Source organism: Ascidiella aspersa, chromosome 1, assembly GCF_963924565.1.
Source record: "Ascidiella aspersa chromosome 1, kaAscAspe10.2, whole genome shotgun sequence".
NCBI lineage: Eukaryota > Metazoa > Chordata > Ascidiacea > Phlebobranchia > Ascidiidae > Ascidiella > Ascidiella aspersa.
Genome location: NC_139447.1, coordinates 34343582 through 34354654, shown reverse-complemented (window position 1 = coordinate 34354654; position 11073 = coordinate 34343582).

Sequence of the window (11073 nt, the reverse complement as noted above, 5' to 3'; positions counted from 1 at the left end):
ATTGTGTCAAGCAAAAAAAGAGTGCGTTGTCGCCATAACAATCGCCTTGAAAGACGCGCTCAACCGTAGAATTTATTTATAACTATATGGGGCGACAAGCTGTTTTTCTTACTCTTTTGAGTTCCATTATTAATCTCTAATATAATTTGGAACGTGTGTTTAGTAATTCACTTTAATTGCGCATATGTTTGTTGTAAAGTAAGAAAAGACTAAAAGTGTTTTCTGCAAGTGGACGCCAAAGAGCAAGGTAGTCATTTTCGTTGGCGCTTCTTACAAACTGCCAAAGCCACCCTGCCCCTCCCCAAAGCGGCATGTGCCACGAGGGGTCGTTTAGGTACGCGCAGCTTGTTTATGGAGCGTCTGGTTGCCTTTCCTCAATTGCAATATTAAAATAACCCTATAGAGTTTTCCTTAAATTTGCTGTTTTGCTAAATGCCTTCTAAAAGAATGGCCAGTTTACAATTTTACGCGCAGTCTTTAAAAGCCTGTAGGAGAAGCAATACGGTTTCGCGATTACAATAGACAACCGGATGTTTATGGTAGCGGTGCGGGTCGCAATCTTACAAGCATGTTTAGTAATTTATCAGTACAGAAAATGTTCTTGCATTTAAACAGTTTAGTTGAATAGAAATTAAATTGTGCTTATTTGTTTAAAGATAATTAACGCCATGCTGGCATTTTTAAACGTGATTATATATTATGCTAATACATTTCACGTTTGGCGTTGTATGTAAATACAGTTATTCGGCTTAGGTTGGTACGCAATATTAATATTGTATAAACAAATAGCTTTACGAATTGCTGTATGATTTGTAAGTTGTTTTTGCCGTGTCATTTAAGAGACATGCTGTAAATCAATTCCAGTTTTATCACCAACAATTTATCCCGAAAGTCGCATGTCGTTTGGCTAGAGAAGCTCAGTGTAAAATCTTATCAGCATTTACAGCCTTCTCATATGTCAAGTCTGTCAGGCTAAAGCATGGTGTGCCATGCCCCGAGGTAATTTGACTGGCTGTTATATATAAACTGCTCCTGAGCTGTCAATTTCTTTCAGGCAGTGTGGTTCAATGCTAAGTAGAATTTATAATACAGTCTAAGCTTGTGATATATACAGCCATTGCTGATACTGTGATAGTGCTATACTGCTGTTTGTTTTTGTATTGCTATAGTTTGCAGTAGAATGCATTGTTTTGTTTTAAAATGTTTTTTGATTTTACATAAATCAAGTTTCTTCTAATTTGTTTAAACTTTTGTTTTCAATAGTAATATAAAAGGACAAGACAGGCAAAAATGTTTTTAAACCTCCTATTTTGGAATTTTTGTTTTGTTTTATTAAATTTGTTTAAAATGTGTGACCCTTAATTTATTGGTATCAATAGTCTGTTAATCGTAACTCAGTCCAAGTACGCCCGAGTTTCCATATTTCTTGACGTTTGCAGCAAAGGAAGTTAATCTAGGCCGAGCTGGCTGATGTTATTTTAAATATTGCTGTCTGCACATTGCTCTTCTTACAAGGAAGTAAAATTACCCAAAGGCTACGAGCTGGTTTAACAGAAACTGACCCTTGAAGATGTCTTCTGGTGTGACTGAAAATGATACAAGGGCGGATTATGGCTGTAAGTTCACTTATTTTAATTTGGTGTATGTAATTATTATTGTATGTTTATGTGTTTGATAATGTATTGCTTGCTTACAATTTCACAGATGCTATAGTATTTTTTCTACTATGCTTTCTTGTTTTGTAAATTTTGCACATAGTATGTATGAATAAACAACACTATTTTTATATAATGTGTATATTTACCATTAAAGCGTTATTTTTTTATGATTTTCTTGTTTAAGTTACTTTTGTATAAAGTTCAGAATTCAGATAATAGTCAGTATGTTACTAGTGTTTTATCTATAGAGCAGAGATTTATATTGGCAGGACTGGATTGGTTATATTTTTATAGCCATGGTAAAAAGTTCTTTAACAGAGTTTTTATTGCCAGGGACCAGGGAATTAACTTCTTATTGAGTGTAGAGTTATAGCCACAGTTAGAAGTTTTGTGACAATGAACACTAAAAACTCAAGTCCAGTCTGGCTTTCCCAGCAAGGCTTATTTACTTTTCGGGAGGATTGTTTGATTAGCCAGTTTAAGCAGTGTGTGTGTGTGTTCCAATGATGTCAAATCATCCCACTTCCAACGCAATAACCTACATTCGCCACAAAACCCTCTGCGCTGTAAACTACAGGGAGGGCGCCTATTTACCACGCCTGAATCGCCTTCCATAGATACACTTAACCCATTTCCCGCTCTGCTCGTTTGCCGAAGTTGAAAGTAGAGCTGCTCTGTGAAGTCGTCTAGCGCTAAAGTACACAAGCGACTGGTAATTTTGCCGTCTAACTTTTCGGCGCGTGTACTATCGCGATTCTGCCTTTGCGGGACTTTCGCCCAATGAATAAGCCATGAATCCAGCATTTGGGCGACAGGGTGACAATTAGATGTGCCGACTTGGCTATAAATAAAGTTTAGATGTTGGCAAAACCCGAATCACTAATCATAAACCGTTGGCGAATCACATGTAAAAACATTTAAGTGTTTTTTATTTTTGAAACCTACGAGCAAGCTAAGAAGAATTGAGTAAAAATAAATCGTCTTACGACCACCTATAATTGTTGAACAGAGGCTGTTATATGATATGGGTTTAATAAGCGTAACGACACGCTTAAGGAAATTCCATTTGTAGATGAAGCATTGTATCTTTCCCTCCTGTGTGTAGAATGTGGTTCATCAACGCTTTATTTACACTTAAATGAACATTTTGCAATATGTAAACCTTAGTTTTAGCCCTCTTATAAAACTGTACGTCAACCCTCAGTATGCCAAGAACCTTTTTCAACGTTAGAAGGAGTTCGAAATTGTCTGTTTGAACAATTCCAGTTTTCTTCATTCATCACTCGACCAATTTACACTACAAAGTTCATAAGTAACCTGACACCACTTTTCCACCATTTGCCGTTGTTTCGCCACAAGTGCCATTTATCTCCCTGTGCGTGCATATTTATCATCGCAGCGTCTCGTTTTTAGGCATATGCTTTTTACGTAAACTTGGCAAGTTAAGTTTGTTTGGGTGCATTCCAGTCTCAGGCGAACCGCGAGACAAAGACGAAAATAACACGTTGGCGTGAAATAACATTCTGCCCGCCTTTGGCCCTATCCCGCGCTAATAAAAACGCATCGCCAGCGTTTTCTATTTATGCCACAAACGTAACTCCATTCAGTCTTGGACCTCGTTTCCGTAGCGGGCTTTAACTGAAGGGAGACGCACTGGCTTTTACAAAGGCCTTCAAATAGCGGTTTATGTACATTATGTAGCCTATGGTTGCCCAATATAATCTGCGCTTAAAGACAGGTTTCACCATAATACCTTATGCTCCTTACTGTCTAACACCCGTATTTTTGTATTTTAATGCAGCTTTGTATGCACATTTGAATCTTTCGCGGATATTTTTAACTTTAACCAGTAGTTGCCCAATATAATTTGCGCTTTAAAACTACTTTTTTTAACATAATATTCGCAACCCAGTTCCGTATTGCTTGGTATCATCTTATACACGTATTTTTTGTATGTTAATGTAGCTTTGTATGCACATTCAAGCCTTTCCGCGGACTCTTCTAACCTGTTTAACCTGCGTTCACTTAATGTTGCCCGATGTGGGAACGTCACACAAGGAAAAGTTTGCTGACACTAAATATATTTTTTGCGTGAAGCTTGAGTAACCGCTAAATTTACCAATCTTTCGGGTGCTTGTCTACAAAATCCTACCACGTGTTTTACAGTAACGAAATAAGTTGTCAAACTTGAAGTTGCAACGAAGTAATAATTATTGGAGAATAACTACAATAATAATACTTGACCCACCGAAATCCAAACGCTAACTCGCAACTTAACCCAAATAATGTCAGCAATATAAACCCACAAACAAAAAATATGGTAGGATTCTAGATTTCTAGACCATCGCCAACTTTCGTCACGAAAGATTCAATAACAAACTAGCCGATGACAAGAAGCAATGTATTTCGGACCAACGAAAATAGCCACCTGTTATCTAGCCTGGTAATTATTCTGTGAAATTACGCCACGATTAAGAGTGGGGTGCGGCTCTTGGCTGTCAGGTGTTATTAACGCCATCGTGTGGTTTAAAACGCATTAGGTGATTCGTTTCTTGCACACGTTTTTCACTCAAATTATTCAACGAAATCTCATCGAATTTGGTGGAGAAATATTTTGATGTTTGAGACCGAATTACTTGTATAATAATGAACTGCAAATGTCGGGTATTTTTACATCGATCACAATATGAATAATATTTGCATATACTATAATAATAATTGTCATAATTGTTAGTAAGTAAACCACTTAAGATAATTTGATTATTTACAGGAACAATAAGCTAATAAAAAACTTTAGGAATTAGTATTTTCGTGTTAGTTTGATTCGAAACTTTGTATTTCAATCCTGCCACTTTGTTTTCAGTTTTTGTATTCCAAGAATCTCAAAACCATCGGCCGTCCACGCAAATAATATTATCACTAGAGGCAGCAAAAAGCCCGCTACATCCTAAATCCACATCAGGTCATTTAACCAGGCTTTTCGATCGGCCCACCGGATCCCTTTTTACAGCGCTTTTGCGGCGACTTAAAAAATCAATGACCACCCGCTCATTAAGGTGAACAGGAAACTGCTTATATGCCCGTGGACAAATACACGAAAGCGTAGTTAAATGCAACACAGCGCTTTAAAAAGAAGAGTCCTAGATCAGTTTAAATTGGACCGTGAGAATGTCATACCAGCCCGAGGCCAGTTTACATAAAATACGAACGAAAACCGGCTGAAAACTAATATGCACTAAGACTGTCAATCGACATTACAAAACGGACGCATCTTCTTTCAAAATTTGGCCAAGGGCCGAAATAAATAGCCCGGCCCATTTAAAGCGGCCTATTTAACGCAAGGCGGGCCATGTTTTCTCGATCGAGTTGCGGTTTGCTTATAAAATTCGCCTGCCGCTCGCTCACTGCACGTCTCTCCCCCCTTCCTCTGCGACGCCGCGCCCGGAAACACGCACGCACACACGCGTCATGCACGCGCGCACACGCACTACGGCGCGCTGCTCTCTCGCTCCCTCCCGCGGAAAACTTGCGACTCTCGAATTCGTACCCGCGCCTTTAACTCACAACGCTTGGGCGCCTACCCTTTCACTCGTGCAAGCGACCCCGAACGAATCCCTGTGAGCTTATGCGAAGGTCAATGACCTTTGTCGATGCTTGAAAACCCAATCGCGCCCGCCTATTTAACTGTTACGTGCATATTCACGAAACTGACCCATGTGTATAAACGCGCTTGCAAAACGCCCTTAACGCTGTATGTGGAGCAGTGCTCTTCAACCTAGTATGTTGTATGTATACCCAGGTGTTTAACATCAGGGCATACAACTTACTAAAGGTGTACGAAGGTTATAAAGATTAGTTCAGGAAAAGTGCATATCGCAACTGTAATAGGATATATGTGTTTTTTCTGTCAGTAAGGCGCCCCAATACACGTAAAATCGCTTTTTGTGGCCCCACTCAATATTATCGTTTTCCGTTGTTTTTTAATTCTTTTTCTGGGGTCATGCGAATACAACGGAGAAATAATTTGAAGGGCATTGCTATGGACGAAGGCCATTTAAGCTAAAGCGTATGCGATGACGTTAAAAAGCCGTGTTGGCGGTTTTAAGCAGGCACGTGCGCTATTACTGCGTACGCGTGTGCCGGAGAAGTTGTGTACACCATCGTTTTTTGCTGTTGTTGCTATTTGCCTGTCGGGAAGCGTGCGACTGCTGCGTGATCCCGCGTACGCCCAAAGATTGGCTTGCAATTTAGCCGTCTAGTTGTGCTAGGAGCCAGTAGGCAGTTTTGTTAAGTGCTGCAGTGGCGGTCGTTCGTTAGTTGGGATCAATGCTAATTGGATTTTTTCTTAGCGGGCGGTTTACATGTATTATTGAACAATCGTCTAATTCAATGCCGAACCCCGCTTAGCTATTACACTGATCCCCCTGCGCTACGGCTGAATAAGGAAATGAGCTATTGTTGCTGCTAGATGTTGCAACTAGAAACTGAATTGGGTTTGCTTGTGCGTTTTTTCGCTTGATACTTGTGTGTTTTTTTAGCTTGATAGTATACGTCGTTTACATGTAAAGTGCTGCAATTGTGATATCTGGTTTTGAGGTTATTTCATCGTGATATTGATTTTGTCCTGACACATCTTGCTTTTATCACATCCACGTGGTTACGTGGCATAATGTTATTGTGCTTGTCAACAACGCGGCATCTCTTTAGTAAAGTATTTACCAGTGCTTGAGACAATAGCGTGCGTTTCAGCGTTATATATATTTTTTTTGATAATTGTTTTGGTTTTAGTTTGCGTAACGCTCTAGAGACAGTGTTGCCGAAAAGCTTGCAGATGTTGATAAGAACTTGGAATATTTCTCGCGCCTGCTATCTCCTGCATGTTTGTACAGATTTTATTTAGATATAAAAAAGGTTACGTTGGCAGTTTGACAAGTTTAAAAGCTTTCCTGTGTTCACGACTCCCTATTCCAAGAGTTTTTACACTTTGCTTCGACTTTTTCAGGCTGGCAATGTATTAGAAATTGTTTTTTACGCTAATCGTAACGCGGTGTTCAATATGCATTCAATTATATGGTTGTAAATTGGCAATTCGTAATCGACGTTAAGAGTGACCTGACTGCGTACATAATTAAAATAGATCTATATAATGAATACTTAATTTTACATTAAGACCACTGCGCCGTAACTAATGAAAGGACAGTCGCGCATTCATTTATGTAGTTTTACATTCTCCGTTATGTAGTTTGATAGCACGTTTTGTTGGGCAAGTCTACTGGTTTCATTATGTTGTCAGTAAACTTGCCACGGAGCGTGCTTGAACTTACATTTTTTAGATTAGGGTTTTTTGAAAGAGATACGTTAATTTGAATAGTTAAACTTGCACTTTGAATTACAATTGTACATGTATTGTGCAATTAAATCTTAAGATATTTGCGCGCCATCATTGAAGGTAATGAGTAATGACACACTGCTTCTAATGAAATAAGATCAATCATTGCTTGACAGCTGTGATGTAAAACAAATCTAATTAAATATTAAGCAATCATTGGTATTGTATCTTAAAAAAGTAAGGGTTTACTGCTATATTGGCAGGCAAATTTAGCATTATTTAGCTGTGTTGTAAAAAAGTTGCTGATTAAATATTAAGCAATCTTTGGTGTTGTATCATAAAAATAGTAAGGGTTTACCGCTATTAATAACCTAAATTAAGCATCATGTTGCTGTGTTGTAAAACAAATTGCAAATTAAATGTTAAGCAATCATTGGTGTTGTATCATAAAAAAGTAAGGATTTACCGCTATTAATAACCTAAATTAAGCAAAGGCATCAGCACAGCGGTGTTCCCCTGCAAAACAGGCTCGTTGCTTTGCCAGGAAATCAGTCTCTTACGTCGCCGTCCCTTCTGCCCTCTGCCTAGGGCTCAACACTTGCAATAGGGGGAAGTATGTGCTACTCGCATCCGCTCCACAGCATAATGTACGAGCTACTCACGCGAGCTGTCGTCGTTTTAACGTGTAACACTCCCCTGGTTGCTGGCTTACTTGCTTTTTAAGGCTTCTGATGTGCCGTTTGTATTGCGAAAACGTTTTCGTAATATTCTTGGCTTGAAATAGCTGCTCTCCTGAAATCAATCACTGTACATGGACGTTTTAATCGTTTAAAGGACTTCAGTTGAAATCACAGGCCTACATAATAAGACAATCTTGCAAACTATTTGCACATTTCATCGTAAACTTATGATAAACCTAAACCTTATACCCAATTAGCCAACCACGTGACAACCTCGCAAAGCGCCCTGTCTTAATATTAAACTTAAATGCCTTTTTCGTCCTACTCAAGGGACGGTTTATTAAATTTAAAACATATATATTTGACCTTTGCTTGTTTTCGACGCTAGAAATGCTGTAGCGGTTAACATACCACTGGCTATTCCTGTCGTCTCATAACTTTGCAGGTGACCTTACAGTTATAATCTAATAGTGATGTACAGCTTGGTCCGGTGAAAGAATATTATTGGGTCCCAAAGCTTTGCGTTATATAATTATGCTTAGTATTTTGGTCGACACGAAAAAGCTTGAAAAACGCTTCCTTAGGTGACACAGCTAAAAGTGTGGCCATCCCAAGGATTACAACCCTCTTTGCTTCTGCATTTAATTTAGGCACCGATTTTTTTTTTTTACACGGATGAGTATTATTCGAGTTAGACGTTTTTATTAATACAGAAGATTTGCTGAAGGGCCATGTCTGTTGCAAACAAGGATGTTGCAAGTTTTCGAACTATGTGCCTTTGTGAGAGTTTTGGTATGAAAGTTCGCCGGCAGCGTTTTTTCCAACAAACTCATCTAAAATATGGCCGCTTGCAATGAAAGGTTTTCTGTGAATACACCAAGAAGCTACTAAATGATTTCTAAAACATATTAAAAGTAAATTAATCGATGTATTGCCATTCTATATCAACGTTTGTTTGTTTTTACCTAGATCGTACGTATTTGACCGGCAAACTTCGAAAATGATTAACCTTCGCATTCAACACATACGCAATTGCGCATGTTTCAAATAGCTAAGATACACAGCGGAATTCGCATGATCGATTACGCACAATTTCACAATTAGGTGTAAGAAAACTCTGCAAGAAAATTGAAAAGTAATGTTGTCACATTTGCACCGGTCAGGCAAAGTTTGTGCGCTTATGTGTTTCAGTTTGTACACTTCTGTAAGTAACCACCTTATCAAATTGTTTTAACTTAGAAGTTTCAAACAAAATCTTGGAACACAGAGCCTTATTTTGGTTTTGAAAAAAGGTTTATAAATATCAACACTCGTATTCCAATGGCAATCTGTGAGGCAGATGAAAGAGTTTTACCAATTACACTCTGTTTTTCTCAAATTAAGTTGACTGTTTTACAACAAACGGTTTTTCCTGTCCGAGGTGGCATTTGTGTTTGTTTATTTTTAGTGAAAGGAAAACGGCTGTCGTACAACTACCAAGATAGCTTCCTTGTCCGTCAACGACAGTTAAAAGTTTTTGTCTGAACAGATCTGTCAGCGTTCAGCGTAACGGACGATTGTGATGTTATTATTGTTATGATACTGGCATTAAGCCCTTTCATGAGATGGAATTTTTGTTTCTGTTGTTTTAGCACCGAAACCAGAAAACAAGGGAAAAGCAAAGTGTGTCGATTTTTTAGTTTCGATGCCGATTCGTTTGTTTCTTCCACGTGTAGCCCTTAACCCGACCCGACCACACGCGCGAATAAAAAACCGCCGCCATGCGTAACGTTTTAACGCCTCAGCGAATTTGCAAAGCGCAACGGCGGGGCGTCGAAGGCATTTTCGTCGACCATTCAGGTTTCGCCCAAATTCCGTCCCTATTTGAAGTGACAACCACCGAAAATGAAAAGCATACAATTGTTGGGTCGTTTTGCGAATTCCACGGACCACGAAAGCGTTTCGCTCGCAGCAAAGTACAATTCTTTTTAATGCTTTTCTTGTATAAAGGCCAAGGATTTTAAAACCGCCGGCAAACGCAGCTTTTTTTCGGAGAAAATTGCAATTTGATGCAATTTGTTTTAACCCAACCATGATTTAAAGCGTAAAGTTACCAAATTGTCATCATCCGTTCGTCGCCTCAGAACATGGCTTTCCAAAGGTCCCTGAGCAGCAATAAAGTTGTTATTAAAAAAATGTGAATTTTCACTCTGTTGATGTAAATTAAAGTTTGTTAATGTAAGTTAAAGCAATTTGAAGTAGCAGTCAGGGATAGTCTTTTTGGCATTTCCAGATTTCTCGAAATCTGCCTTGTACTATTGCTGGTGGTCCATAGTTATCAAAACTGGCATGGGCCCACGGAAGACATTTCTTAAAGGATCCTGGTCTTATTTGCCACTGAGATGTTTAAAATGACACAATGAAAAAGAGCCAAGGGCGAAAAAAGGTTGTTTTCAGTTAATTTCGAAGTGTGGAACAGCCAATGTACAAAAAGTGTCCCCATGAAAACTAGAGATTATAACACGGCAAAACACAATTTAGAAAGTAATACGTGGGAAGAGACAGATATAATTTAGCGCAAACATCATATGAGCCGAACAATACTTAGGAAAATTACAGTAAACAACAACCATACACACGTCAAGCACCTGTGGCCTAAAGAGAGAGTTTCTGGGCAATTTCTCTCGACAACTTCCTTGTTGAGATTGACATGGGTCACGTGACACAAGGATCGACCAATCAAGGCGATGACGTAATGTAGCTTGATCATGAATTGAAAGTTTGGAAAATGTTCTATGGTTTACTGCCTGTACCCTGCCAGATTTTGCGATATGGACATCCTGCACTTCTTGTGAACGCAGTAATAGGTATTTAACTCGACTTAAAATAAATTTTTAAGGCGAAAAACGTAGTCATACGGAATTATCAAACGTTTCGGGCATATCGTTTAGTTAGTCAAACTTTTGGCGACCGGAATGATTCTGTCACTTTCAAAATACCACTGTATTATTTCGTGATATGTTTCTTATTTTTATTTTCATCTTATTATATCAATGTTTTTATACAGTAAATGTTTCCAAAATTAAGCTGTATTGCTTAGCAGGACAAAAATAGCCTCAAAACGGGAAACCGAATGCTTAAGATAATGTCATGTTGTAATCCGACCAACGCGGCACAAATTTACAGAAGTTAACGCCGGAATACACACAACAGCGCAAATAAAAGGCCCCTGGGAGCTGGGATGGTTTGGCGTTATAGCGCCGACGCGTCAATTGGCCCGGGGGCGCCGTTGGTCCCTCGAAAGACGAGAGTTTGTTGCTGTCAAGTCCCGCCACGACCGACTTTATTGCGCCCATAAAACTCTCCACCTTGGAGCTCAAGATTTTAGTTCTTCGGCCATTATTGTGACCACTCCTTGTAGACAAAT